Below are 27675 nucleotides of genomic sequence, written 5' to 3'. Positions count from 1 at the left end.
CCAAAAGAAATGACCGGGGTCCTCTTCAGAAGAATGGAATATAGAATGTCAAGAATGTTTTCCTATCAGCTTTCTCCACTCTCCAGCACCCAGGAGTAGATGGGGAAAATTGAAGAGGCAACGTTTCCTTCTTTCTTTTCTTTCTTTTTTTCTTTTTAACCTAGCCTTTATTAAGAATTACCTTCTGGACCCGATAAAGCAAAAGGCTGAAGGATGTCTGAAAGCTATGCAAACACCCATGGATGTAGTGAAGGCTGTAGAAACTGCCGGATGGACAAAAAGCAGCCATAATGCTTTACTGTGCTTCATACTGCTGTCTACCCCAGTTTGCAATTCCCAAGAGGGATTGAGAGGAAGCATGGAAATGATACTGCTGGTCTCCCTTGACTTCAGAAGAGGTCATGCCTGTGGTCCAGAATCTTTAGTGGGACTGAAGAAGAGCTGGATTGTGTCAAAAAGCAGCCTTTAAAAAAATTTGCCAGACCCACTTTCATTTGAAGATGAGGACATTTTTTTGGGAATACTTCTTTTATGCTGTTTTATTCAATATTTAAACAAATTTTAAAAAACTTTGCAAATCTTGCAGGGATAGATGACAGCAGTGCAGCAGGTGAACACTCACTGCTGAAGTAAAATATGTTTTTTAAATGCAAAGTAATACTCAGTATGGCCAAAAGACTGTAATGCATTCATTACACATTCAGTACATTCATGCCTTCATCTGAATATGTGAGTCCTTAACTCACATCCTCCTTTTTTTCAGTTTTATATAGTGGTTGAGGAACTTCTTAAACATTTTACTGAAGACATACAGATAAATAGACAAGAAAGTACCACATAAAATGTTCCTCTTGAGTAAAAGAAAGTACTTGCTTTTAAATATACTCAAAGTATTAAAAGTAAAGTAACTTGCCTAATGCAATGGTCTACCACTTCATTAACTGTTCCGACTGTATATTCTGTTAAATCAACAGTAGTGCAGACACTGTCATATGAATAAAGAATGCTGCAGACGATGCTAATGAAAACACATTGACATTTTAATGAAGTCTCCCTTTTAGATGTTTCATTACCAGTGATGCTTCTTCTGAGTGAGTAGATATACTTTGTCACATCACACCACACTTTATTATAAACTTAGGGCTGTGCGATTTGAATCCAGACAGACGTCATTGATTCATATCGATCTAAGTACTTCTTCTCCACCGTGTGAATTAGAGCCATGTCTTTGCAGATGTTCAGTTGCAATAGGAGCCAGAATGTGCTTCCATCTTTGTAATTCTTTGTCATATGGCACGCAACGGGCGAAAAGCCTCTCGCAGCGTCTGAGTCTGGAATTTGTTTTCAGCTCCCGACTGTCTTTTGTGGCTCTGTACACTCTCTCTGCAGTGTTTGTCGTAGACAGTTGAAGAATAAGTGGTGGTTTGTGTCTTTTGTGAGAACTGATCTGTGGCGCAATTTGCAAACTACAGTTTTCCGGTCCATGTCAGACTTGTGGGAGTATAGCTCCTCTTCGAGGTACAAGCTCCCTCTTTATCTTGGCTGGTTGCACTCCCTCTCCTCTTCAGAATTACCTCGTTCTGTGTCGTTTTCACTCTCCACCATGTTTGTTTGTGTTGCCTTTATTCAAATGTCCTGCCTGAACACCAATGGCCATCCAAATGACGAAAAAAGATGCCATAAAGTAAGTGATTTGTGGAATTAGGAAATAAACAATGGAGCATGAAAAGACACAGGTGATGTTTTGCTATCACCTCGAGATATATATCGTTATGTTGCATAACCCTACATGTCCACAAACGATGATACTGGGGAATTATTTGTGAACATCATTTCACAAGCTCAAAACATTTATGACCCTTGTCTGACTCCGTACAAAAAAAAAACACCCACTCTGCAAATGTTTTGTTTTTCTGGGGCTGTTGTGATGTAATACAATGCTCGCAGCTTTGTGGAACAGTTTGAAAAAGACTCTCTCCTGTTTTAACAAGACAATGCCCGTATGCACAAAAACTAAAACAGAGACACAAGAAACTGTTTTATAGAGTCTGATGTGGAAGAATGTGGCGACACAGAGCTCTGACCTCAATCCCAGCCAGCACCTTTGGGATTGATTGGAATACCCACTGCAAGCCAGGCCTCATCATCCAACATCTGGGGCCCACCTCGGTCATGCTCGTGTGGCTGAATGGGAAACAAATCCCTGAAGACAGGTTCCAAAATTTTGTGCAAAGTCTTCCCAGAGGAGTCGAGGCGGTTACAGCCCCGTAATATTGTCCATGGTTTGGGATTCAAGCGTTCATCAATCACAGATGTGTGTTGTTTGGGTGTCCACATTTTGTTTCCATGAATACTTCTATCCAAGCCATGTAAAGATTGTGTTCACTGATATATCTCATACTTTCACTAATGCTACAAAAAACAAAAGCTACAAAGCCAGTGAAGTTGAAATGCAGACATTGTTGTAACAGTGTTTCAACATCAGGGTGCGACTACGAACTTGGCCTTCAGCCTTTGGCAGAACGTAACTTTGAATGACAAACCCGTTTTGCTAATGACGTGCTGTTCTGCATGCACCGTGCCATACATTTTTCCATAAGGGCTAATGCCACCCGTTACAATGAGCAGAAGGAGACAGGTGGCCAGCGACCTGTGAGAGCAGGTCCCTCCGGATGGTGGCTGATGAAGGTGAAAACATGGATGGGCATTGTATTAATCCAATTCCATTGCAGTAATGTGGAAAATCCAGCAGCTGCCTGAGCTTTATATAGAGGAGCCTTGGGCATGAGAGACCTGCAGTGATTCAAACGGCACAAAGGCTCTGGGCTCAGACATACAGCGCTCGTTTTCCTGGAATATAGATCTCCACGGCTCCCTTTTGCCTTTTTCTTCCCCTCTCACCATGTCTCTGCTTAAATTTGCCCTCATCACAATTTCCTCATTTGCTGTCTCTTACACTCCGATGGTGTTTCTGCTTATTTCTCTGCCTGCAGTGCCTGTCTTTCATCTTCCCTTTACAACCCAATTGCCGAGGCAGTTATAGTCCAAATCCATCCCTTTCTCCTCCCTTCTCCTCATTCGCTCACACTCTCGCCTTGTTTTCAGCGCATGTCTTTGGTCTCAACAGGAACTCTCTCAAATCTCTAGGGATGCTGCATAACTCTCAGCGGGGAGTGAAGGCGCGGCTAAAACAATACTAATAAATTGATATTTTTTCTATTTAATGAAGATCTATTACGTATCTGCAGCTTTCGTTGAGGTTGATCAGTACCAGGGACATTTCCAGCACATAGGCAAGGCTGTACACACACACACACACACACACACACACACACACACACAGCTGTTCAGTGATGGACTGCAGTGACCAGCACCACAAGATATTTCACTCATGAAGGCTAATGAGCCTCATTCTCACGCCAAAAAAGCAAATGACCATAGTAATCACCATAATTACAGTAGTTTGCATCACAATACCACATATCGCCCGTTCATAATGAAGCTAAGAGCTGGATATTGATGCCGGGGGGAAAAGTGGCAGAGGACACCTTTTCTGTAATGCCATCTTGTGGCTGCGTCCAAAATATCTTTCATGCATCTTTTTTTTTGGGGGTGGAAAACAGCCAAACCTCTCCAGAAAGTACCAGGTCAATCAAGCTGAATCATATAATTTGTAGGTGTCGGTCTCTAACTTTACTTTCTTAATTGTGAGTCATTGTGGAGATGAAAAACTCCTCTCATTAGGAGAGTATGGAGGTGTAAATCACACGCGCTGCATCTGTTGCCTGTTGTACACTTAATGGAGCAATGGTTTAATCCCACAGAAATCTTCATTAGGCTTTGTCAAGTAGGGATCATATACCCTATATACACAAACACATTTATTAATGAGATGGTTGTGATGTATAATTAAAAATCAATCTGATCCTATAGACTTAAATTGCCCACATACTAGAATAGGATAATGTTCACAATCTTCATTATGTGTCTTAAAAATGTCTACAGGGCCTTTCTACCCTCTGTGCGAAGCATTTTGTCTAAGTTCTCAGCCCGCCTCCGCAAAAGCCAGATCTGCTCTGATTGGTGCGTTGGCTCACTGATTGGTGCGTTGGCTCACAGTTAGAATTGGTTCTGTTGGATCACTTTCAGCCAAACTAGCCAGTAGGATGGCAAGTTACATGCTAACTGGTGACGTAGATGCTTTCATCTTCAGGAGCAGTGTTGTCTGTGGATTCCATCCGGAGTAGACTTTAGCCTTTGCAAATTAACATCACTTTTACATGAACAAAAAGCTGTGACACACTACAAAAAAGGGGAAAAACCTGAAGAGCATGATATGGGCACTTTGACCAAATGGTGCCATGTCATTGTCAGTTTTATTTTGTCTTTACTTGAAACTCACAAAAGGTCTTGGTAAGTGACATCACATTCTTGGTAAGTGGTAAGTGACATAACATTCATCTTGCACCATTTGTACAACAGGCTATGTCCCGAAACCCTAACCCATGAACGTATGATAACATTAGGAGGCATCCTCCAACAAGGCTGCCATTCATTTCAAATGAATAATGCTCACCCAGTTTATACATTTCAAAAATATTGTTGTTGTTGCTGCTGGGTTGCTTTGCTTGCTTTTCTGGCTCATTGCACATATGCACAGTAATGTTTGCCTCCACAGCCCTGTTGTTTAGCACTGCTCAAATCTGCTAGAATTATGTAATGCAAATAAAACACATTTTTTGTTGGGTTTGGGGGAATTTCAAATCCTAATGATTCACAAGTTTTGCATGATCTGTGGGGAGAATGCCTTTTGGGCTGCATGGTATTGTTGTGGCAGCACTGTGGTTAATCGCAAATGTAAATTAGCAGCAAGGCTGGTCCTGGTGTTCAAAGGTCTCTCAATGGAGTCATGAATGAATCTGTGCAACTACTAGCGAGCTGTTTATGTCAGTGGCTGATTCAGGGTGTTTGGCTGGAAGAAACCAGCATTACTGTCCTTGAATCCGCAGCTGTATTATCTCCCATGAAAGCAAAAATCCACTATTCACGAAAGGGTTTGAGTTTTGAGCAGAAATAAAGGAAAGAGGTCAGGAGCAGTTTTTTTGCATTGTCAATAAGTGGGACTTTTGGCAGCAATTATTAGATCATTATCCCCTCTATGCCTGGGCACTTGAAGCTTCAGAAAGTTTGATTGTCGTCCTCCCTCATTTTGTCACTCCCTTCTCCTCTGCTAGTTGTGACCTTTCATTTTTAACGTACCAATAATTGCAGTGCCTGAGGTACTGAGATTTAACGGCCAGAGATTGAGAGCGAGGGAATGAAAAGGAAGATAGAATGAGCGAGAGGGAGACAAGAAATAGCTGTTACCTAAATCCCGCGCAGACCACCGCTGCCCTTAGACCCCTCCTCTCCTCAATCTCTTGTCCCCCCCCATCATCCCTCTCCCCTCATCTTTTCTTATTTCAACTGAAGGCTAATGTTCAGGTGGCACATGCCGCTGCCTCGTGAGCCCCACAGGAGCTCCGATTTGCCCTGTAGCAGGAGAGACTTCTCATTTCGCGCTGGAACAAAAGAGAGTACACACACAAAACAAATGAGGAAAAGGTTAATGTATTCCAAACACCTTATCTACATTGAAAGACGACATGCCATCTCGTCGACACAGCCCCTCTATGAGGCTGAACTCTGACAGGTCGACAACATCCCGGCTCCCCTCGCTGACTTAAAATATGCGCTCTGAGGGAACTAATGCAATGACAGTTTTCCCTTGTCAGTGGACCATAGTGAGCCCATTAAAATCACATCGCTACTTGCCTCTCTCCACAATGTGCCCCTCATTAAAAGCCAATGGCAGCATTAAATGAACAGGCCCGAAGACAATCTGAGTACTCATGGATCTGATGTGACTTGATTATAATACCTAAAACGGCCCCCTAATCACCATGACCAGCTATATCAACAGACTCTGAAGGGATTCGTCAGCCCTATCTTACTTGGACTCATTCCGCAGAGTGGCTCGAGGAAAATCATGAGCCAGTCTTGTTGGGTCTGCATTAAAGGCCATGCACAATCGCTGTCGTGATCAGAGAAATGACGACCACATCTTGCAGGGGAACGATTACTCACTCCAGCATGTGTGGGTGCTCTCAGTATACGCTGCGAGCATAAATGTGTGGAACGCTAGGCTCGTCTCTCAACTGCTGGTTGCCAGGCAGGGACCGTGCTTCTAATGGCATTGACACGTGAGACAGAAGAGCACAGGTTTCTTTTTAAAGTTACACAATGGGGAAGTGAGAGACCCGGGTTGCTGAACTCTGAAGAGTTTGCACAAACACAGAAACACAAGTCTCAGTCACCCGACTGAATGGAGAAGCTGGTTTTGAGACAGTTAACTTCATCTTATTCGTCTCATTCTCGCTGTGGGTATGAATTTAGAGCGACAGCCCTGCTGGAATCTGTCACAGTTTTGTTCAATTTTACCCAAGAATTTTGTTAGGTGGTACGAGAATAAAGACGTAGGTGGCACAGGTGATTCTCACTTTCTTCAAAATCTCCATTTAAAGTTCTGCTAGCAAATGATTGCGAGGCCCCTAAAGAAGTACTAGTTAGCATACCTACCACCCACACAGGGAGAACAGTAAGAACTTTTAGTGCGATAATCAGTTTTTACCAATGTTTTGTTATGATTTGTGAGCAAAGATCACCAAAGATGGACACCACCTGGAAAATGCAAACAAGGTCAGCCCAAAATAACATGGGGGCGAACAGGGACGGCCAAGTTGGAAAAGATGAGTCTGACATGAAGAGAGGCCCAACACGTAGCCCAGGACAAACCCAGGTGGAGGCAGGTCGCAGTCCTCAACGGAACGAAGAGGACGAACAGTGGACCAAACACAAAGCCGATTTTTCCCATCACAAACTCAATGCAGAGATGAGAATAGTTGCAAATTTCATGTCATTTGCTTAACGTGTGACGCAACATCACAGATGGCAATCAGCGCTGTGAATGAAACTCACCACAGACGGCTCCTGACCTGAGCTACCAGCACATCAAATCGGCCACTGGTCAGCCTCAGGTGGCGCCGGGGAAACAGCAGTCATCCAGACGTAGCATCTGGTTGAGATGGTGAAACTCAGCTGTGTGCCTCCGGACGGTCTTGTGAACTCAGGTACAACAGCGCTGGCTCCTCCGGAATTTCCACAACACGTGCAGCGCAGCAAATGTAGTTACTTCAGGGATTAGTCCATCTCTCGTCTTTTCAGGAGGAGAACGGGTGAAAATCCACGGGTTGTGTTAACTCCATTGCTCACACCAGGATCACGAGTAAACACATGATACTGCGGCCAGGCTGATACAGCAAGTAACGTGATGAGAACATGTGTTTTGTGTTTGGTGTGAGCACAGCTTAAGTGTAAGTGACATCTCCTATGGTGCAACACCCTCCTTGGAAATCCAGAGTGAGGCCAACAGCAGTTTTTTAAAAGCACAAATTAGGATGTGGTTTCCTGAGATCAGCAATAACGTGAAGGCGTCAAGCATGAAATTAATGGGAAGCTTATCTTGTCGTCACATCATCAACTCTGCATTTATTTTCTAATTTGAGCTTCCACCTTACCTTCAGCCTTACCTACTTACTGACTCATTGATGAACCGTCATTTAAATATGGTATTTTGTTCTTAGTGAAAATACAGACATGACAGTTAGAGGCCGGCATCGTTGATCCACGGGAAGGAAATGAATGTATGCAGACAAAATAAAAAGAGAAACATCCTTAGACAGCTTCACCTCAATACAAAACACAAGCGAGCTAATTTGAAACGTTGCTCATGCTCTGACATCAGGAGAGTTATTTGTTGTGTTGCAGGCAGGTACCTGTGAATGCCACTAAAGGACTCTCACCTCTGCAATAACCGTTTAACCTGCTACATAACTTTCATTACGGTGATAAACGGTTTTAATTGATGCATAATTGGGTGAATACCATGACAGATGGTGTAACCGCGACACATCTCTGCACTCTGACCTGCTGGAGTGTCCACACATCCTATCACACATAATTACAATAGCAGAAACAAAGGATTGTCCATTAAATTAACAATGGATGAAGGGGGCTTGAATGGCCACAGTCTTGGGAGAGGGGGTCCGTCAAAGTGGGAGCAATTTTCGGTGTAGCTCTAATTAAAGCCATCAGCCATAGTTTAACAGAGGCTCTTTGGAAAGGAAAGGAATTAGCATAATTTTGGATCAGCAACTGAAAAAACATCAGTGTTGTCCATTGTAGTCAGTTATGTCCTAAACTGATGACTATTGAAAAAATGGATTGTAATCAAAGCAATTCAATCAATTATTATTCATCTAAAGTCATTTTGTCTGTATGCTACATCATGAATGTGACTGAGGTATTATAAACTGCATCATTAGCAAAAAGCATTTAACCTACCAAATGGTTTCAAGCAAATAACTATTGATCAGACTAATTAAAGCTTATTAGTCTCCTCTTGATACAGTTATCCTCTGCAGTTGCCATAATTGTGCAACCAATCCAAAAACAAACTGAACAGCTGAGCTTTCAGGAGGAAACCTGACTTTTAAAATGAGAAATATCCGAGATAGTTTGACAAGAAAACTCCTGGCAAAAAATCAGCCCTAGGGAAACAATTCAGACTGACACCCCTATCAGAAAATCATCAACAGACAATACATGATCCCAATTAGATGAGCTACATTTCTGCCATTCACAAAATACGTCGCCTCCTCCGCTAGTTCCCTGTTGGCCTCTGGATTGTCTCCCCAGCGACCCCCGGGTCAAAGGAATGACGACGATGAAATGTCATGATGAGAACAGAAAAATGTCGTTCATCATTCTTGTTAGAGTTCAAATGTGACTTGGAATTAAATTCTTGTTTGAGCTGTGCATGAGCGCGTGCACACACTCACACACACACACTTACATACCTCTGACCTATCTCAGAAGTAATTTCCCTCTTTGACATGACCGTGCACACAGACACATTCTGGCATACGCCGAAATAGATAGATTCATGCTTGCACCCCCGTGCACACGTACATCACCCAGATTAATCTGAGCTAAAGTGTACAGCATTTTGTCAGCTAAGTCAACAGTGGAGACCGCAAAAGGACACACACACACACACACATACCACACACCATCAGGTCTACAGCTAAATGGACTTGAGAGAGTGCTTGTAATAGCAGGGAATTACAGCAGTAGTTGTCACCGTACAGGAAGACAGAAGCAGTTTAGAGGGCGATATGTTGCGGCTCTCCTGTCGTCTTATTCTCCGCTCCCCTCTGCTCACTGCTGGGCCTGCGGCGCTGTCTCTGCCGCGCTCTCCCCTGCCGTTCTGCAGCAGCTGTCGACGGGTGCCTCTCCTCCGTGGCTCTCCTGCTGGCCGCCCTCCTCTACCTGCAGCTGGGTCTGCCACGCTCGGCCCACCTGCCGTTCTGCTGCTTCTCTTGGTAGGTGCCTCCCTTCTGCTGTTGGCCTTCTCTCTGCGTGCTCGCTGCTCTGACGCTACGGCCCACATCAGACTCAGGTGCCTCTCCTCCCTCCCCTCACCCATTACCATAACCAACGCTCTAATAAGAACATTTACAAACTGGACTCCACCATAAACCGCAGTGAACTATTTCACAAATTGAATTGTGATCATTGAAACACCTCACAAACTACCACCTCGTAAACTAAATTGTATTACTGACAATGAAATTACCCCACCCTCAGCCACCTCCTTTGACCAAACCAGGAAGGAGGAGTGATGCAGCAGACATGGCAACTCAAAGACAAAGAAAACTGAATTAATGCGACACTGATGTGAGACATCCAAATAATGTGTTGTTAGACAAAGTGAATTTGACCATTTATGTTCATTTTGTGGCTGTGGATTCAACAAGCATCAAACTTTAAATATATGTTGTCAGCTAATGCTGGGACCACATGAGCTCCTCTTGTCAACATCGACACCCTGCAATGCACAAGTTTTTAAGCATTTCATTTGATGAGCATTTAGTTGAAGTTGTTACAGAAGCTGATGACACTGCTGCCAGAAGAAAATTGGTTGATACTACCTCCCTTCCTTTGAAAACCACAGCGCCACGAGGTTTGTCACAGGCTGTAAAGCTCTCCCTCACCATTGCATCCTATATGCCAGACTTCAGTGGCCTTCTCTCGGGTTGCACTGACTCACTGATACCTATTTATAAACCCATCCTCCGTCAGCTCCCCTCTCTTTGTATATCTCACTCAAAAGCCGCAATTATTTTGTCGTGCTCTAATGAAATTGACTGTCCTATGGTTCGCACTGAGCTTGGCAAACACGCTTTTATGTTCTCCGCCCCGACAGCCTCCAACCATTAGCGGAGTGATTTACAGCTAGATGAGCTGATCCCGATTACAGTGTAGTCAAGTTTTGGGGGCAGATTATGTTGGTGTTTGCAATTGTTTCTTTCCTTATGTCTTTTCCCCATCTGGTCTTCTTATAATTTAGTGAGTTGTTATTTAATGCTTAATTTCATGTTTTTTTTTTTTGTTGAGTTGTATTTTTCTAATTCTTGCTTCATGTTGCTTGCTGCACCTTATTGCTGATTTCTTGGGCAGGGCTCTCTTCAAAAACAGATCATATAATCCCAGTGGAACTCACCTGGATAAATAAAGGTTAAATAAATAAATAATATATACGTTGAAGGTGAAGAAGGTGTCTGGAGACTGGAGCCAGTTGGCAGAGCTACAACGGGATGAGATATGGGCTGAGCTGAAGAAAGACTGGGATTGAGGTGTTATATATATATCTAAAATGTAAAAGCATTACAAGATTGTACAAGTAACAAAAGGAGAAATCAGCTCACTGCGTGACTCTGATGATGGAAATGTTGGTCGGAACACCACTTCGGTCCAGACTCATATATCTTGGAAGCTATTGCACATGTCAGTGCACTGGTAGGAAACTTTGTGCAGACATTTGCGGTTTCCAGACAATTTACTGTAATGACTTTTGTGATCTCCTGACTTTTCCTCTGGGAACAACATGAGTTGACATTTGCCATGTCCCTCACTTTTCAAATTCCTCTTTTTTATTCCCCTGACTTTCCGTTCAGGTTGATTCAGCCTGCGAAAGTCTTTTTGAACATTGCTCACTCATCCACATGAGACATGATCTGACTTGCTAAAAACGTTGCTAAAATCTGAGGTCACGTTTGGTCCATGACCTGCGGAATATGGAAATATGATCTTTTAATTGCCATGGCTGGGGTGTCAACACTCTCTGAGCTGGTGAACAGTATTAAAGTTGACACCTTTCTCATCTTCCCGTGAATTAGCTGACGTGTTTGACATATTTCCATAAATCTAGACATTTTCCTCACTCAACCCTGGCTAATTGAGTGTGTGTGTGTGTCCGCTCATTTTTGTTACTTCTTTAGGACCTTTTCCAACAACACTGATCTTGTCATGACCGGCGGACTTAATGGGGACCAAAGCTTGGTCCTAATGAAACATAACTTAATATCTGGGATCCGGTTTAATGTCAAGGATAAGGTTTTGTCTTTTGTCTGTTTTGAGAAGTGCGGTGTTAGATTCACACAGTTTTCAGGATCCTGCCTCACAGACCTCTCAGAATAAAGTAACCTTTTCTGTGGAAGAAGCAAAGCTGGAGTTTCGAAACTGCATTGAGAAAAGTTATTGACATAGGGGAAATCAAGTGCCCTTCAAAACCAGTAAGCCTCTTAGATGACGGCATGCTACAAAATGTGCATTTTTGGCAGTTCAAACTGTAGCTATCAAAGCTGTTTTTGTGGATTTGCTTCTCAAAGAAGTGTCTGTTATTGCTTTTTCGACATTGATGCACTTTTCATTCTGTGTCATTTGTATTTTATTTTCTTGACTACTATTTGTTCAGAGGAAGAGTAGGGAAAAACAATTCAGTTGCATAACATTACCCCCAAAACACAAACTACTTCTTCGTGGCTTAAAGCACATTCTCATAGAGACAGTTTTTAGGTGACTTCTATCAGTCGTAGTAATTATGATGGTAGCAAAGTTCACAGATGAATGGCAGATTGACAAAGTCTGCAATAGGTGCAGACTATGGTGGATAGATGCTTTAACAAAACATGGTTTCCACACAGGGTCATGTTTAACGGTTTGTTTATTGTGTTTATTTCACATGAAAAAACATGAAAAACCAACAAACTTTGTCCCACAAACTTAACCCCATGTTTTTTATTGTAACAATGATGAAGAAATGTTTAACCCAAACCGAGATCTTTGCCGAAACCTAACCAAGTACTTTTTGTCCTTACACTTGACCTGCTGGTGGTACGCTGTTGTGGGTTGTATCTGAGATTAGGGACAAGCAGCCATGGCCATCGAGTTGGAGGACCTGTTGGTCTTATGATTGAAAAATATAGCCAACTAGAACTATAGAGATAGACAGAAATATCTCTGCCACGCTCCCTTAATTCAATCAAGCTGAACCAAACTGCAGACACTTCCACACATCAGTCCTCTCTGTATGCCTGATTTCTTTCATCAAGATTTTTGGATTATTTATTGAAAAATTCACAAAAATGTCAAAAAACGCAAATCTCTAAATGATTAAGCAAGTGAAAACTAAAATGCTGAATCCTCCCCATTAATCACACCCACTCAAAAGGTAAATGGGCTCTTTTGTGGCCCATAACCAACCTTCCATCAAGTTTCAATAAAGTCGGTTCTGTCGTTTTTGCTGTTTAAGTGTCTCAACCAAACAGTCAAGGTCAAAATCCCTTTTAAAATATAAAATTAAATAAAACAAAAATGTGTTTTCCATTGAAAATATCCATCCAGAAAAGGTTTTTATCCATCGCTTAGAAATTAGTCATGGATGAAATTTACATTTGATTAAATTTTGTGAAGGTAAGTAGCCGCAACACACATTCAAAATGGAAATCTGATTACATCAAATAAACACCTAATTATCCTGAGTGACGCACAACATACAAAACAAGAATTCCCCCAAATGGAGATTTCACTGTTAAAATGGGAAACTGAATGAAAAACATTTGCCTGAAGCCATGGAGACATTCCATTGCAAGAAAAGCTTTTATGTAAATTTCCGAGTGTGTTTACTGTGTGTGTGAGTGAGTGTGCGTGTGTTATACCCCTCTCTCTCCCTTTCATTTGCATTTTCTTTTAAAGTGTACACTTAGTTTCCATGATTAGCAAAAGCAAAGTAAGTACCTCCACCCCCGTCATGCGATTCACTGTATGGTGAGGGCCTACTTTATTGCCAGTGAGCCGCTTGTGTTGATGCCAAATTCATGAGCTTAATACATAGATTAAAAAATCTCTAAGGCAAGGCGCATGCAGCCACTCACAGCATGCAATTAGCAAAGAATAACAATGCCATGTGGCGTGTAATTAGCAACAGGGATCAACCTCTTCCCCAATTATGACGGCACCCTGACCTCAACAAGTACCAAGAAAGTCAATTTGAGACTAAAAAGGCGTCAGCATTACCAGAAAAGCTGTGTAAATTTTCAAAGCTGTCTGACCTCAAGAGGCCCCGACCAGTGAAACTTGTTAATAGTCGACATGTGAAAAAAAAGAGAAGAAGAAATGGCTGCCATTTCCCTGGCTTATATGTTTATGTCAAGAGGCATTTCTCTAATGAAGCAGTTTTAATTGTGCCTTTCCTTATTGTTGCTCTCCAGTTAAATCCACTTTGGCTAATCCGAAAGAACCTCGGCCATATTTCCCCAGACAAAAGGCAGCTGTTGCCTTACGCTCATTTTCACATTAGCCTCTCACGGCCCAGTCCCTGTGTTCACAAAGCTTCTTTACGTTTTCTGTGTACATTCACTTCCTAGTAAATGATGTTTGTGCCTCAGGGAACTTGAGCTTTCAGTGCTTTGCAAATGGGAAAGGAAGAGGAGGGCGTTCCGCATACAACTGCACAGATCCAATCCCGCAGACATTATCCGCCAGCCCTCAACATCTTATACAGTATAAAGTGTATACCGCAGCCGGTGATGTGATGACATGATGATGATGAATGCTGGCAGCAGTGTCACAGCAAGTGTAACTCTCATTTCTCTCCTCTTGACATATCCCTTAAAAAGATGATGAGAAAGTTTGCTGCCACAACCTAGCGAGGCTGAGAGGAGGGCAATTCTAGTGTTGCTGAAGTACCACAAAGTTTTTTATCAACTCTTACCTGCTTGTGCAAATACTGAATATAAAACCAAATGAAATAAAACTGGTATTACTAGTTCTAAATTCCCTAAACCTGAGATATCAACAAAAAATATAACGATGGAATCTATCTCACAACGTAAAAGAAAGGGAATGCACCCCCTGATCCAGAACCACACCAAAGTTGAATGGGTTCTTCCCGAACCTGGTATTAACTTCCCTTCTGAGTGATTCGATCATAAGAAGACAAGATTTGTCATGTGCACAACAATCACATACAACAGTCGCTGGCTCCCTCTAACCATGCTCCAAAATATTTTAAAAAGAAAACCACACAAGCAAAAGAAATAGAATACAAACACTAAATTAAATATATTTAAAAAAAAACTAGGAGCTGTCCACTTGTGATTGGTTCTCTCATGATGGATGTTAATAACAGGTATGAACAGCGCCATTATGTTCTAGTTTTTCATATTTCCTCTCCAACAAACTGAAGTTTAACTTGACTGAAGTTCTTCAGCCTCTCACTGAAGCTGAGTCTTTATGTCTGTGTATGTGACATGTTTCCACTGCGAAGCTCCTGAACATCTGCTGAAAGGCTTTTACTGTGGAGAGGCAGTTCCACAAATATGACACACGTAAATTTGGAGTTTGCCTGTAATAGTTTACGAGTTATGTTAGTCAATAGGACTTTGTTTTACTCACTAGAATTTTGTCTGGATTAATTAACAAGTACTTTGAATATCACAACAAAAGCTCAAGCAAGAGCAGTGCAGTTGTACTACAGCTGCCATATTGCTTTATTTCATTCTGCAATAATCCAAGTCATAATTACTTGCTTCCCACAATCCTTTCAATGGATTCCTGTCCTGCCTTTGAATTTAGACTTAGAAAGAAATGACAACTTGGCTGCCTGAAATTGTTTGACAAAGAACTTGATAAGGGAAAGAGTAAAGGCAGAGAAGAGGGGGGGGGGGGCTGGAAGGTTTTAAAAAGCTGACTACTCCTCTCATACCTAAGGCACAGTCACATTTAATCTTCTCGAAATATAACATTGGTCGTTGACACTATGTGTTGACTAATAAAACGCAGAGTGGATTTGCATTTGCAGGCTTATCAAGTCTAGTTCCACAGTGAAAACCTTTTTTTTTTTTTAAAGTGAATAAATGAGTATTCCGTTCATGAGGCTCAGTTCATGTCCATCCCACTGTCTTCTTAATTGAAAAACTGGGCGCCACCCATGCCCAGATCACTGGCAGCAGCCTACACACTCCCAAGCTGACACTGATGTTCTATAGACACACACAGCTTTATCAGTCATAATTAAAATACCCCCCTCACAGGGCCTCTGAGATTAAAAGTCTGGGGGATGAATTTCACCCTCACCTTCAGCAAAGGGCAGTTTTCAGACTCTGGAGACCGAGGCAGAACTCCTATATCTGATCCTTCTGGTTGCAGCCAGCTGGAGGGGGTAGAAGAACCCCCGCAGAGCCACCAGGAGCCAACATCCTCCCTGTTCTGTCCTCAGAAAGCTGATAACAATAAAAAAAAATGCATGAAAGGACCACTTTCTAATAATTTCTCGACTCTTGGCCACGGTGAAACAGTGGGATTCACACTTGCACCATACATTGTCGAGAAAAACACGATCAAGGTGTGACTGGGTGTACCAGAGGTGTACAGCGTGTGTGAGATTACACAGCTTGACAGCTTGACTTGGTGTGAATATCCCTCGTGATGTTTGGGTGAGGTAACAAGACAAAGCAATCAAAGCTTTGCTCATTGGCAGCATGAGCCGCTGACATTTACTGTGGGTTTTCATGGCAATTAACTCAATCAGTTAGAATTGCACTACGCTTGCAACAGTAGTACTCCTCATCCTCCTGCTTTTTAAAAACGTTGATAAAGCTAGTGTCTTACTGGCTCTGCACTACAGAATCTGTAACACACTGATCAACAATGTTGGCAGATGTACAATAATTAGCTTATTTGTAAGAAAATGTGGATTTTTGTGCCGTCAATAATTTAAATTCTAAATCAGCCTGGTCATTTCTTGTTTGTTAACTATGCCATCTGTAGTTATCTATCATAGAAAATGACCTTGTCACATATCTGCTGGGATCTCACCTCATAGCCTCTGTTGCCACTCTCGACCTTTTATAAACCTTCAGAAAGACTATGCATTACTTCCACTTGATTACAGAAATGCAGTTGGGCCCATTTAAACTCATCTTGGTGAGAAAATGGATGTCATGAGGCCATTCCGAGTGCATAGCATTCCCGATTTAACGCTTACCCCAATGATGATTCTGAAGTCTCCTTACAATTATTTGATATTTGGTTGATCAACGTTGTCACTTCTGTAACTTGTTTTTGTGTTTTCTAAAAGGCAGGCTGACCATTCTGGCATCAAATTCTCAAAAAAGCTTTGCTGAGCTGACATGTCATTTACTCGGCAGGTAAATCGCCTCTAATGTAATAAGTTAATGGTAGCATAGAAATTCAACAGCCAGTAAATTAGGTCCACCTATGCAGACTGATGCAACAGCCAGCGTGTAATGTATCTTGCTCAGCTCTAACTGCTTCAGAGATGTGTTGAATAGACCTTGTGGTCAATTTGGATGATGTAATGTGAGGTACTGTTGAATTGTGTTGTCATAGGCTACAAAAGACTTTCTTGTATTTAGTCTACTTTAAATAATAAAACTGCAAAAGAGTTAGACAAAATAATAGAATCACCTCTAAGTATAACGCATTTTAAAGAATTTAAATAAATTAAGACTACTTTAGTTTTGGCTAGGTTTCCCTGATAAACTGGCAGTTGAGTGTGGGTTAGTTAAATAGTGTTTGTTGTAGAAAAGTGAGCTCACTACAGATTCTCAATAGCAAAAATATACTCCCAATGTACATCTTGGTAGGCGTTTAGAATCAAATTTAAGCCTATGAGTCACTATGTAAGTCAAATACACATCAAATAGTTCATAAATAAAATGATTTGTGCAACTTGTGCAGCAATCAGAGGTGGGTAGTAACGCCTTACATTTACTCTGTTACATGTACTTGAGTCGTTCTTTCAATAAATTGCACAACATCAGGAGAATACGTCCCCTTCTCACTCAGAAGGCAGCGCAGGTTCTGGTCCAGGCTCTGGTCATCTCACGCTTAGACTATTGCAACTCCCTCCTGCCAGGTCTACCTGCTAGTGCCATCCGACCTCTGCAGCTTCATCCAGAATGCAGCAGCTCGACTGGTCTTTAACCTTCCCAAATCACACTACTCCGCTCCTCGGCTCCCTTCACTGGTTACCAGTGGCAGCCCACATCCGTTTCAAAACACTAGTACTTGCGTACCGTGCTGCGGATCGGGTCCAGTCTACATCCAGGACATGGTCAAACGTTACTGCCCAGCCCGTCCACTCCACTCTGCATCGACCAATCGACTTGTTGCTCCCTCACTGCGAGCTAACCACTCAACAAAATCACGACTGTTTGTTGTCCTGGCTCCTAAATGGTGGAACGAGCTCCCCAAGGACATCAGGACAGTAGAAAGTATACACATCTTCTGCCGCAGACTAAAAACACATCTGTTCCAACTACACCTTGGATAAAAAAGAAAAAAGAAAAAAAACCCACTATATATATGTTTAGAAGCACTTATATGGCACTTTCATGTTGCACTTTGTAGTTTGGCTTTCTTGAAGCAAATTGAACTTACTTGATTCTTGTTGTTCTGGGTTTGTACCCTAATGGTTGAATGCACTTATTGTCAGTCGCTTTGGATAAAAGCATCAGCTAAATGAAATGTAATGTAATGTTTCTGGTATGATCACGGTCCGTCCTTGACTAAAAGTACAGCCATATAAGCAGCTAATAGCCACGAAACTAGGCTATGAAACCGTGCATTTTCTTTTCCTGCAATAACACAAAAAACAAAACAAAGGTTTTTAACAGAACAGTGATATAAGCAACAGATAAACATTTAAACTGTGGTGAAGATCATTTTCACGCTGTATAGGCAAGACCTTGATTAAAAAGATGTATGTTTTAAAAAGAACTGGAAAAAGGCTAGTGAATATTTCATGCCTTAATTCATGTTACATGTTTTAAATTGTAAAGATTTACTTTATTTAGTGGGATACATTGTTTTTTAATAACTGCATTCAAACCACTCCTGCAGGGACTGATAGTATTTCTTATATGTATATTGTCTTTTATCTTCTTCTGTGTATGGCACTGAAACAACATTATTTGTCTATATTTGTACTCTTCACCTGTTTATCTTACGACCTACTTTGGAAGATGTATATTATATGGCATTGAATTTTTTTGCTTAATTTAATAGAATATTATTATTTTTTTTTAATGTCCACATCTTCATATCTTGCGTTTATTAGGTTTGTTTTGGAAACTGAATGCAAGTGCACACACAATGCATCCGAGTCTTATGAGGATTCAGTGAAGGTTTTTTCTTGATGTTTGAAAGCAAACAGTGTTTAACAACATGTATTTTGGCATTTGCCGAGTTTTGAATGTCACTTTATTAATTACAATCAATGTGCACTTTACATTTTTATTACCTCCTAATATCCTGTTTGAACCTAATACATTCTAATGAAGTTACTCACTACTTGAGTAGTTTTTATGAGATACTCTTAAGTACTTTTACTTCTACTTAATTAGAAAGTAATAATACTTTTATTTGAGTGCTGTTTTGTTTACTCTACTCGCCACTGGCAGCAATAGACTGCCCTCTGTGCTCACTCCACTCTTGGCATGCTCCCTGGAAGTCCTGTTATGCAACCACTGCAAGCACCATCTGTGGAGTATGCTGGATCTCCTCCATTGTATCAGACAGACGACCCTTCAGCTTGAGTTTAGTTTTTAAGGAGAGAAGAACATTACAAGGAGTCAAATCCAGCGATAGGGTCTTTGTGGAAGGACAGTTGTGTTGGTGTGCCTAACAAGCTCACTTGATTCCCACGCATTGTGAGTGACCACATTGCAACAATGCTGTGGGACCACATGTCAGATCAGATGCCTCAGTCAGTCTCTTGGTCCTGATCTGATACGTCCTCTAGGGATTACAGAATGTTTGCTCACGAGCGTTACTGCTGGTATTTCTTGCGTGTCCATTACAGTGTAAATACAATCTGAGTCCATACGACCTGAGCCCATCTGGATCTGTTGGAACCCAATGGGATAAATTCAGACAAGAATTAGGAAATGATATTCCGGCTGAGGTGGGGTTCGGTCACATTGGTTGGGCTATTTTTCACACTGCACTTGCCTGTAATCGGGGAGCACTTGGGCTTGGGTCCTTTTTCGTGCACGAGAGACAGAATGTCCTTTCAAAATTGTAGCCCACGCTGCAATGTAATGCCCATTTATGTGCTGCATTTAAATTGAGTAGTGTGGAATTATATTAAATATAGACATGACACACATGGTATACATGTACAGTTATACCTCTACTCTAACAGGTACATTTTGAAATTACGATTTTGATTTACTCTTCTTTTTAAGTCAAGCATAGCGTTATTGATATATTATTGAGTAATTACAGTTTTTTTCTGTGTGATGTATACAATACAAGGCCAAAGACTTACTGGAACATTATCTGTCTTAGCAATGAGAAATGGGATAGGATGATGAATTATGTGATAGCATTGCACATTGTGATTGGGCAGTCATGCCACACTTTCTTAGACTCTGTGTTTTTCTCTGTTGGGTCTTTTTAGGGTGATAGATGGTGGTATGTAACTGTGGCGAAAATTGTTAGTGATAAAAAATGATATTTTGCAGTGGGCTGAAATTGTTTGGCATTCACCACAGGGCTTCTGTCTGTTTTCCCAACGGTAAACACAGAAGACTGATGTAACCTTGGCTCATGAGCGACTTAAATTCTTTTAATTGCTTCGATGCATTATGACTCGTCGAGGCAGAGAGATTCTGTGCTCAGCTGTCCAATAGTATTCCACATCTGGAACACGAACCATTCATGCCTTAGTAATATAATGGCTTGTGTTGTTCAGGCAGTTACTCAATTTGAGGGAGAAAATGTGGCATACACTTTAGGATGCAGATTGACTGAATGTGTTTTGCCTTAGACCAACTCCAAAAATAAAGAAAAGGGACTGCACCCGTCCAACTGACAGCTGATGTCTACTTTTCATCAAATCAAGCTGTAATGACTAAATCAACCAACCATATATTGACTCATCAGCACATAAGACGCTTAAAACATTTGTCAGCTGCGCTAAATAAATGAAATTTACATCTCATTACCAATGAATTATGAAATCTTGTACATTTCTAAACTATTTCCACAGGGAAAAATTAAGACAAGAATGATTCAATCAAATGCTATAATGAAAAATCTACTTTGTATACAACAATTTCATTGAAGAGCATTTATGTTTTTCAATCTTCAGAATGCGTAGTTTACTTCATGTACATAAAAGTAATGGATCTTTATTGCTGATTTAAGTCTATCCCCAGACGTTAGTACTGATATGCTTGTCAGGTATCGGCACATCATGACAGAACTAAAAATAATGTGGCTAAGGCAGTGTTAACTTGTCTTCTCTCATTAGTCCCTCTCATCCCCGCTGAGAAAGTCTGACATGTTCTTAATTTAGACGACTGTGTAGAACTTTCTGTGATGAAATCTATCACAGACCCGTCGGCTGTGACAATTTGCCGGAAAGACTAATAAACTCAAATGACAAGACACCAGCCCAATTCTCTCCTGCTGAAAAATAGTACAACTTTTTGGAAATCAATATTAAGTGCTTGTACTCGACAAGGTTCCTTGCCCTCTTCTTTTAGAGTCCATGCAGTCGAGAGGAGAAGTTCTATGCAAAGGAAGGAAGGTCAGCAGCATAATTCACAGAGTCATTCCTAGTTCTCTGCGAGATTGCATCACTTACAGGGCTGAATATCCATTCAGATAAAAGCCCACAGGGCCAACAGCGTCACGCATATATCAGCCAAAGACAGAGAGGCAGGGTGAGCTGGAGAAAGGGAAGAACCGTGAGAGTTCACGTGGATAGTCAGAGAGCTTTAAAGCTGAATTTCTTCAACAGACTTGAGAACAAATATTACATAAAAACATAAATGTTTAGCAGAGAGGAGCAACTGAGTCACTGTCTGGCTTTGCTCCATGCTGCGGGGTTTGAATTGTGAGAACTGTCTGTCAAACTTCCAGAAAACCCATTTAATTACTCCAAAGTTAGACCTGAGTGAGAAATGCTTGAAAGGAAAGTCTCTGCCCTCAAGCTGGATGAGAATGAAAACGAGGAAGAAGAGTAAGAGAAGAGCCATTCACATTCCCCCCCTGAGTGACAAGTGACACGAATTGCAGATTTAGGAAGTTAATTAGTACATCTCCATCATCTCTTGTTTGCCTGCCATGTGGTGTCACATCTAGGACTCATTTCCCTTGGATGCATCACCCCTCCGCTTCTTTTCATTCACACTTTATTTCATACTAGATGAATTAAAATATCAACAATTTGAGGGACTGAGGGGGACATTTACTCTAAACAAGTTATCTTCTATGTAAATACTCATGTGCAAGAGATCTGTGATCATTTTTCTACATTTCCTTAATCATGATGATCTGATTTTCTTGATGGCACCACACACTCCCTCTCAATACCCTCAGGTTATGTGGTGTTTTGGTCCAAAGTATTCTTGAGTTCTGTTCATATTTCTTTCTTTCTTCTATCTAACTGTTTTCAGGAGCACAAATAGATTCCTTAATATCTGACCAGTGGGTATATAATCAAAATCCTGCCCCAAGTACACCCAATAAAGGAAATGTGCAAAGAACCTTTATGAATTTTGACCAAGCCTATTTTTCTTATGGCAGTTCCACTGAAACACCTGGAAACAGCTTATTTATTTAGGCATTAATTCACACAACCTCCAGACAAGAAACCTTTACCAGTTTAGTACTTTAAATTGTTTTGAACTTAGAATGGCTTTCATTGATTTGAAATTAAAACAACACTATGCAACAACCTGAACTCATTTTGATGGTTTACTGAATTGTAACAGGAAGAATGGTGCCTCTACTGTTATTCAGAAAACGTAACATAAGCTACTTTCAGACATTTCTGAAGGGACTGTACGTGAGAATGCAAATGTCCAAGTCAGTTATTCTGGTCATTTTTCTGTACTTGTCCCGTCTGTCCATCTAGTAAAATGTTTGGAAAATATCTGAGTGAGACTATGTGAGAAGACAGCAGGACAATTCACAGCGAGCAAGTGGGCTTGTGGATGACACTCCTGACATGCGACAGACACAAAAAGAATAGAAATATCTCATGATGAAAAAGACAAGGCGATAAGGGCCGATGCTGGTGTGGATGTGCAGTTAACAAAAACGTGATTTCCTTAGCTGAAACATGTCCTGCCTGACATTTTCCTGCTGTTGAGAAAAAAATGGTCTGAAAATGGCTAGTGTTGCTTTAAAAACTAAAAAAAATCAACAAACAAAGCAAAACAAATATTCCAAATAAGCATGTGCTGTTTAAAACAGAGCATGGTGATTGATGTAGCTACAGGATTCAACCAAATTATGCAGATTAAATACGTAAAGTCGTCTACCAACACGAGAGGGGTTGCAAAGTAATATTAAGCTCCTTAAAAATAATGGTAGGAATTTGAAGATATGTGCTGGTGCTGCTCTTATCAATCTCACTTCATTATCGTTCAATTTAATCTTAGGGGAAACATAAATCCAACCAAATATATCAAATTCAAACAGTAAAGTTAATTGCTAATTTCTTTCATCTCGCAATCCACCTGTTTCCCTTTCAGTCCCTTCATCTGAATCAGCATGTTCTCTGTGACCAGGGGAGTACAGATGGGGTTGGATCGCGTGTGGGAAGCCCATTTGTTGAGAGTTAGTGATGCTCAGTGTGACTCTAGTCTTACCCAACCACAGGGTAAAACCCTCAGGTGACCCTGCTCTTAATCACCTCATGCAAATCACGTCATTAATGTTCTTTGTTTCAGATTACATCAAAGGCCCAGTCATGTTTAGGTGAAGTGTAATTGGTGCAGAATTAAGAAGAATTGTAACTGCAGCAGCGTTGCTATGTCCTATCGTCATTTATCAAATGATCCTGAAGTCATACATATTCATACTGTCAGATGACGTTCATTGTAAATAATCACGGATGCTCTGAGAAAGTGGAAAATGCACAAAACCAGTACAGCTATAAAGGCATTTGCACATATATATCATACACTAAGTACCTTACTCATTAAATACTTACAGAACAATGTTACCATAGGGCTTCATATTGAAGGATACATAGCTTTTCTGTTGAGGCTATTTTGGGTGATGTTAGCCTTTTCAAGATAAAAAGTCATTTCATCTTGACTGCATGTCTTTCCTTTGATATCTCTTTGATATCTACTACCAGGAGAAGAAGAACTAAAAGTGGAGCAGCATGCTTTTTGTTCCGTGTTGAACTTGGTTTGAGGCTTCCTCAGGAAAATCAATGAGATAGTGTCTATTTATGGATCAAAACGAGGGTTTTTCGTGCGGATGGTTTAATACAGGCCAGCCGTGTTTTTCAAACCAGCCGTCCAGACTGAAAAACTCAAACAATCAAGTACATAGACCACATGGTTTGGCATTTCAGTTTGGTGTGGTCCTTATTCTTCTGGCCCGCTGCCATACATCACTTTCCAGAGTGATTATGCTTGAGTGGTAACTCTGCTTCAACTTTTCACCAAGCGAGCACATGCAGTTCAGCCATTTTTATCTTTCCCCCCTTTTTCAAAGTTTTCCAAACAATTTCAAAGCCCCTCCCACTGTCCCTGTCTGATCCATCACTGCTTAACTGGAGCACAAAATGCTTCCTGACCGCACAGACTTTTTAAATAATTCTGACATCCTGTGGTAGGGCATGTAAACACAGGGGTCTTTAATATGGTCTCTCTCCTCCCAATCATTTGTTTTTCATGCTCCACATCCTGCGAGCACAGAATTGACATATTGATCAGCTAACTCATGTTTCATTTTGCTGGTAGTAAGTATTAATAAGAAGTAAGAAGACGATGAAAAGAAAACCCTATGTTGCGTGACGTGCCTGACATACACCCAACACATTCTGTTTGGATCTAACTAGCATTGTCCGCCTCCCGTTGAAGTACCAGCCACCACCTGGAGCTAAGATCACATATAATGGAATATTCTTACTATATACTTTACATTTCCACTTAGTTTTTGAATTTCTTTTTCAGAAATTAGGAAAGACTGCATTTCTTTAAATTGATACACATGATAACCATAATAACACAAATGAACTGCCAGGCGCAGCAGACTATAAAACTTTAATTCATCAGCAGTGCACATATTGCTTTCCCTCAGCTGTCTTTTTAGATTTTAGTTTCACAATGCACTTGAAGCTGTACTTCAGACAGTGACAGAAGAGCTGATGCAGAGGTTGTGCACTATGGCACAGGGGAGATGAGGGGAGGAGTGTATGTGCTATTTGGGGGTGGGGGGAGTGTGTGACAAACCCAGTCAGTTCACGCTCACAATGCTCACATGCGCTCCAGTCCCCGGGGAGGCGAGGGAGAGAAGCTGACTCCCTTGCTCCCCTGGCCTGCAATAACCCTCAGGCCAATGTGTGACACTAGCCGTCTCAGATGGGAGTGCATGTCAAGTGTGCAACGGAATACCCCAGGTGCCAACAAGGATGTAAGTGCCCTCAAGCATAACTAGTACGTCTGCGAGGTGCATGTGTGGAAGCCGGATCTATTGATGAAGCGTCCTGGCCCGTGTAGTTTTTTAAAGCAACATGCTCAATAAACTTTAACCCATTCAGACATATGATCATATATTATTAGAAGCCTTAAACTGAAACCTTGATTCAACGTGACATGGTCTCTGTGAGAGTGGAGCAGGGAGCAGAAACCTTTGAGTTTCCTTGGGGACTACTGGCAGCTGTGTTTTGCATCAAAAAAAAAACTTTAACGGATAAATAAAATAGGTCTTCACAACTGGAGTCAAACCTATCCGTGATTTATTGTGCATTTGGGCCAACAGAGGAAGATTAGCATCACAGCATGAATTGCCTCCAGTGGAGGCACTGGTTTAAATGTAAAACTTTGCAAAAATAATAATTTGTGGTGGTTTAAAATGGTCTAAACACTAAAAACTAAGCAAACTGCAAGTGTAAGTCAAAAAAGGGGGAAGTAACAATACATAAAAGAATATGCCTTCGCCAAGGCCCAACAGTTCCATAATGAAACCACATTTAAATTCACTAGATCCAGATCTTTATTTGGATCTGCACCAAACCCTAACCCACACACACTTATATCAGTCCCCTAAACCTTTTAGATTATTTTTTTCATCAATATCCATTAATTATTTTTTTGAGAAACCAAGCAGAATTGGAAACAAATTCCTGGAACCACAAAACATTTTTATTGGTTCGTCATTGGGTCGTGGCCCATCCCTCCACATATTTTCACAGAAATTGGTTGAGTAATTTTTTCGAAAACCGAATAACCAACAAACAAATGCAGATTGAAACACAACCTCCTTGGCAGATGTAATAAAAGCAATGTCATATATTGGTGGAATATGGATTTTCAACTTCAGTTTTCGCAGCCTCAGCACGCTGGAAGTTGTTAATAGTTAGCAACTTTTGACCCTCTTATCCAACCATAAATGGATGCAGCAAAAATAATACGTTCTAGAATTCAGAGTTTAAACCAAAGCTGCCGGTGGCATCCAAAGAGTCTAACTGTTGACTGCTCGTTGCGGCAAATTCAGAGAGAACTCCACCAATTTTCTGACTGGAAGACACTCGCGCTTTCTGAAATCTGAGAGACAGCGATGTTGAGCGGTGCTTCACTGAATAATGAATTTACACACTGCTGCCACTCAGCTGCATCCGACTCGTCAAGGCATATGTGAATTCTTGTACTAACCAGCTTCTGGATATCGTATCTCATCCCTGAAACGAGACTGAAGAAACTCCCGAACGCTGGTTGTATTCACAATGAGTCTCACGCGCTTTCTAAGTTGGGACACGAGGAATAAATTTGACATCTGACCATTACATTTGGGTTTTCGACTTTGCAGCTGTGCACTCTTTCCCTACTTTCAATGCAAACGTAGGCAGACTCCCTCTCTGTGCATTTACAATGTCATATTTCACGACTGCTTTGCATGATAACAATCAGGGTCACATTTTGTCCAGACAAGAGCTGGCAGGAGTGACAGACAGATTTATGATGCAGATCAAACTTGTAGATTGTTCTTTTCACATTCCTTTAAGAGAAAGATCATATTTCATCATGTTTTGTGTTACCTAAATAAGCCAGAGGACGTATTCAAAGTGTGGAATCTAATTTCGGGGCTAGGACTCTTTCGTACATCCAAGATTACTTGTAAAAATGATTTATTACAGTTTTCCATACAGCTCCATTTTTATTATCGAGCTTGTAGATTACACTCCCTTCTAAAATCTCCCAAAGTATTCAGTAACAAGTTGGAAAGAATGCTGCCTCAAATGACATATCATAGCATTATACTACTGAGGCTCCAGACAAATATTCCCATTATAACCAACCGTAGTTCTAATAGGATTAGCAAATAAAAACTCAATTCAATCAATGAAAGCATCAAATGCACTTTTCTAATGTCTCTTTTTAAAATGTGATCTCACATATAGGCAAATCAGGAAATGGCCATGTCTAGTTTAGTTTTCATGAAGCTATTTTTCCAACGATCTGCGCCGACAACTGCATGTGCTGGGTTCACCACAGGGTCTCCTCCCACTCAGCTGTGACTGGTACAGCACAGCTATAAAGGGAGACACATGGGTGGCTTTTTTTCTGCTACTTATGCATACAATTCTGTTTAGGACTAAAATTGTGTGCACACTGTCTGTCAGATTTAGAAGACACATACAAATGAAAAGTAGCATTATATCTTTTTTATGGTCGGATGCATCTCTTGCCATAAGTGTTTCAGTTACTGTACTTAGGGGAACAAATATTTGTAAACTCCTTATTATTTGCTGCGGTCTAATTCTTTCAGTTACAACAAGCATTTTGTAAAAAAAGTTGAATGTTATGACAACTATTCACCAGTAAATCAATTCTATCGGTACATTTGTGTTATGTGCTAATACATCGCCTGCATTACACCAGCCCACACTGCAAGTAAATACAAGTATTCAAGTATTGAAACGGCTAAACTGATCTTCATACATTTATTTTGCAGGTGTCCCTCAGGATAGACTGCACAGTTGCAGATGTGCTCACTTCTTACTTGCTTTGATTCAAAATCCGCAGAACTTGCTAAAAGGCATTGAACTGTGGACTGATCTCCGAGCCCAGTCTAGAAGCAATAGGGTGTTGAGAATATCCAGTTTGTTGGTACAGGTTGGCCAGTATGTCCTCTGTTTGATGTGATCAGAACTTGGGGCTAAATGTGCACTGA

The sequence above is a fragment of the Hippoglossus hippoglossus genome, chromosome 6, assembly GCF_009819705.1.
Source record: "Hippoglossus hippoglossus isolate fHipHip1 chromosome 6, fHipHip1.pri, whole genome shotgun sequence".
In the NCBI taxonomy this organism is placed as follows: Eukaryota; Metazoa; Chordata; class Actinopteri; order Pleuronectiformes; family Pleuronectidae; genus Hippoglossus; species Hippoglossus hippoglossus.
This window is presented reverse-complemented; position numbering follows the sequence as displayed.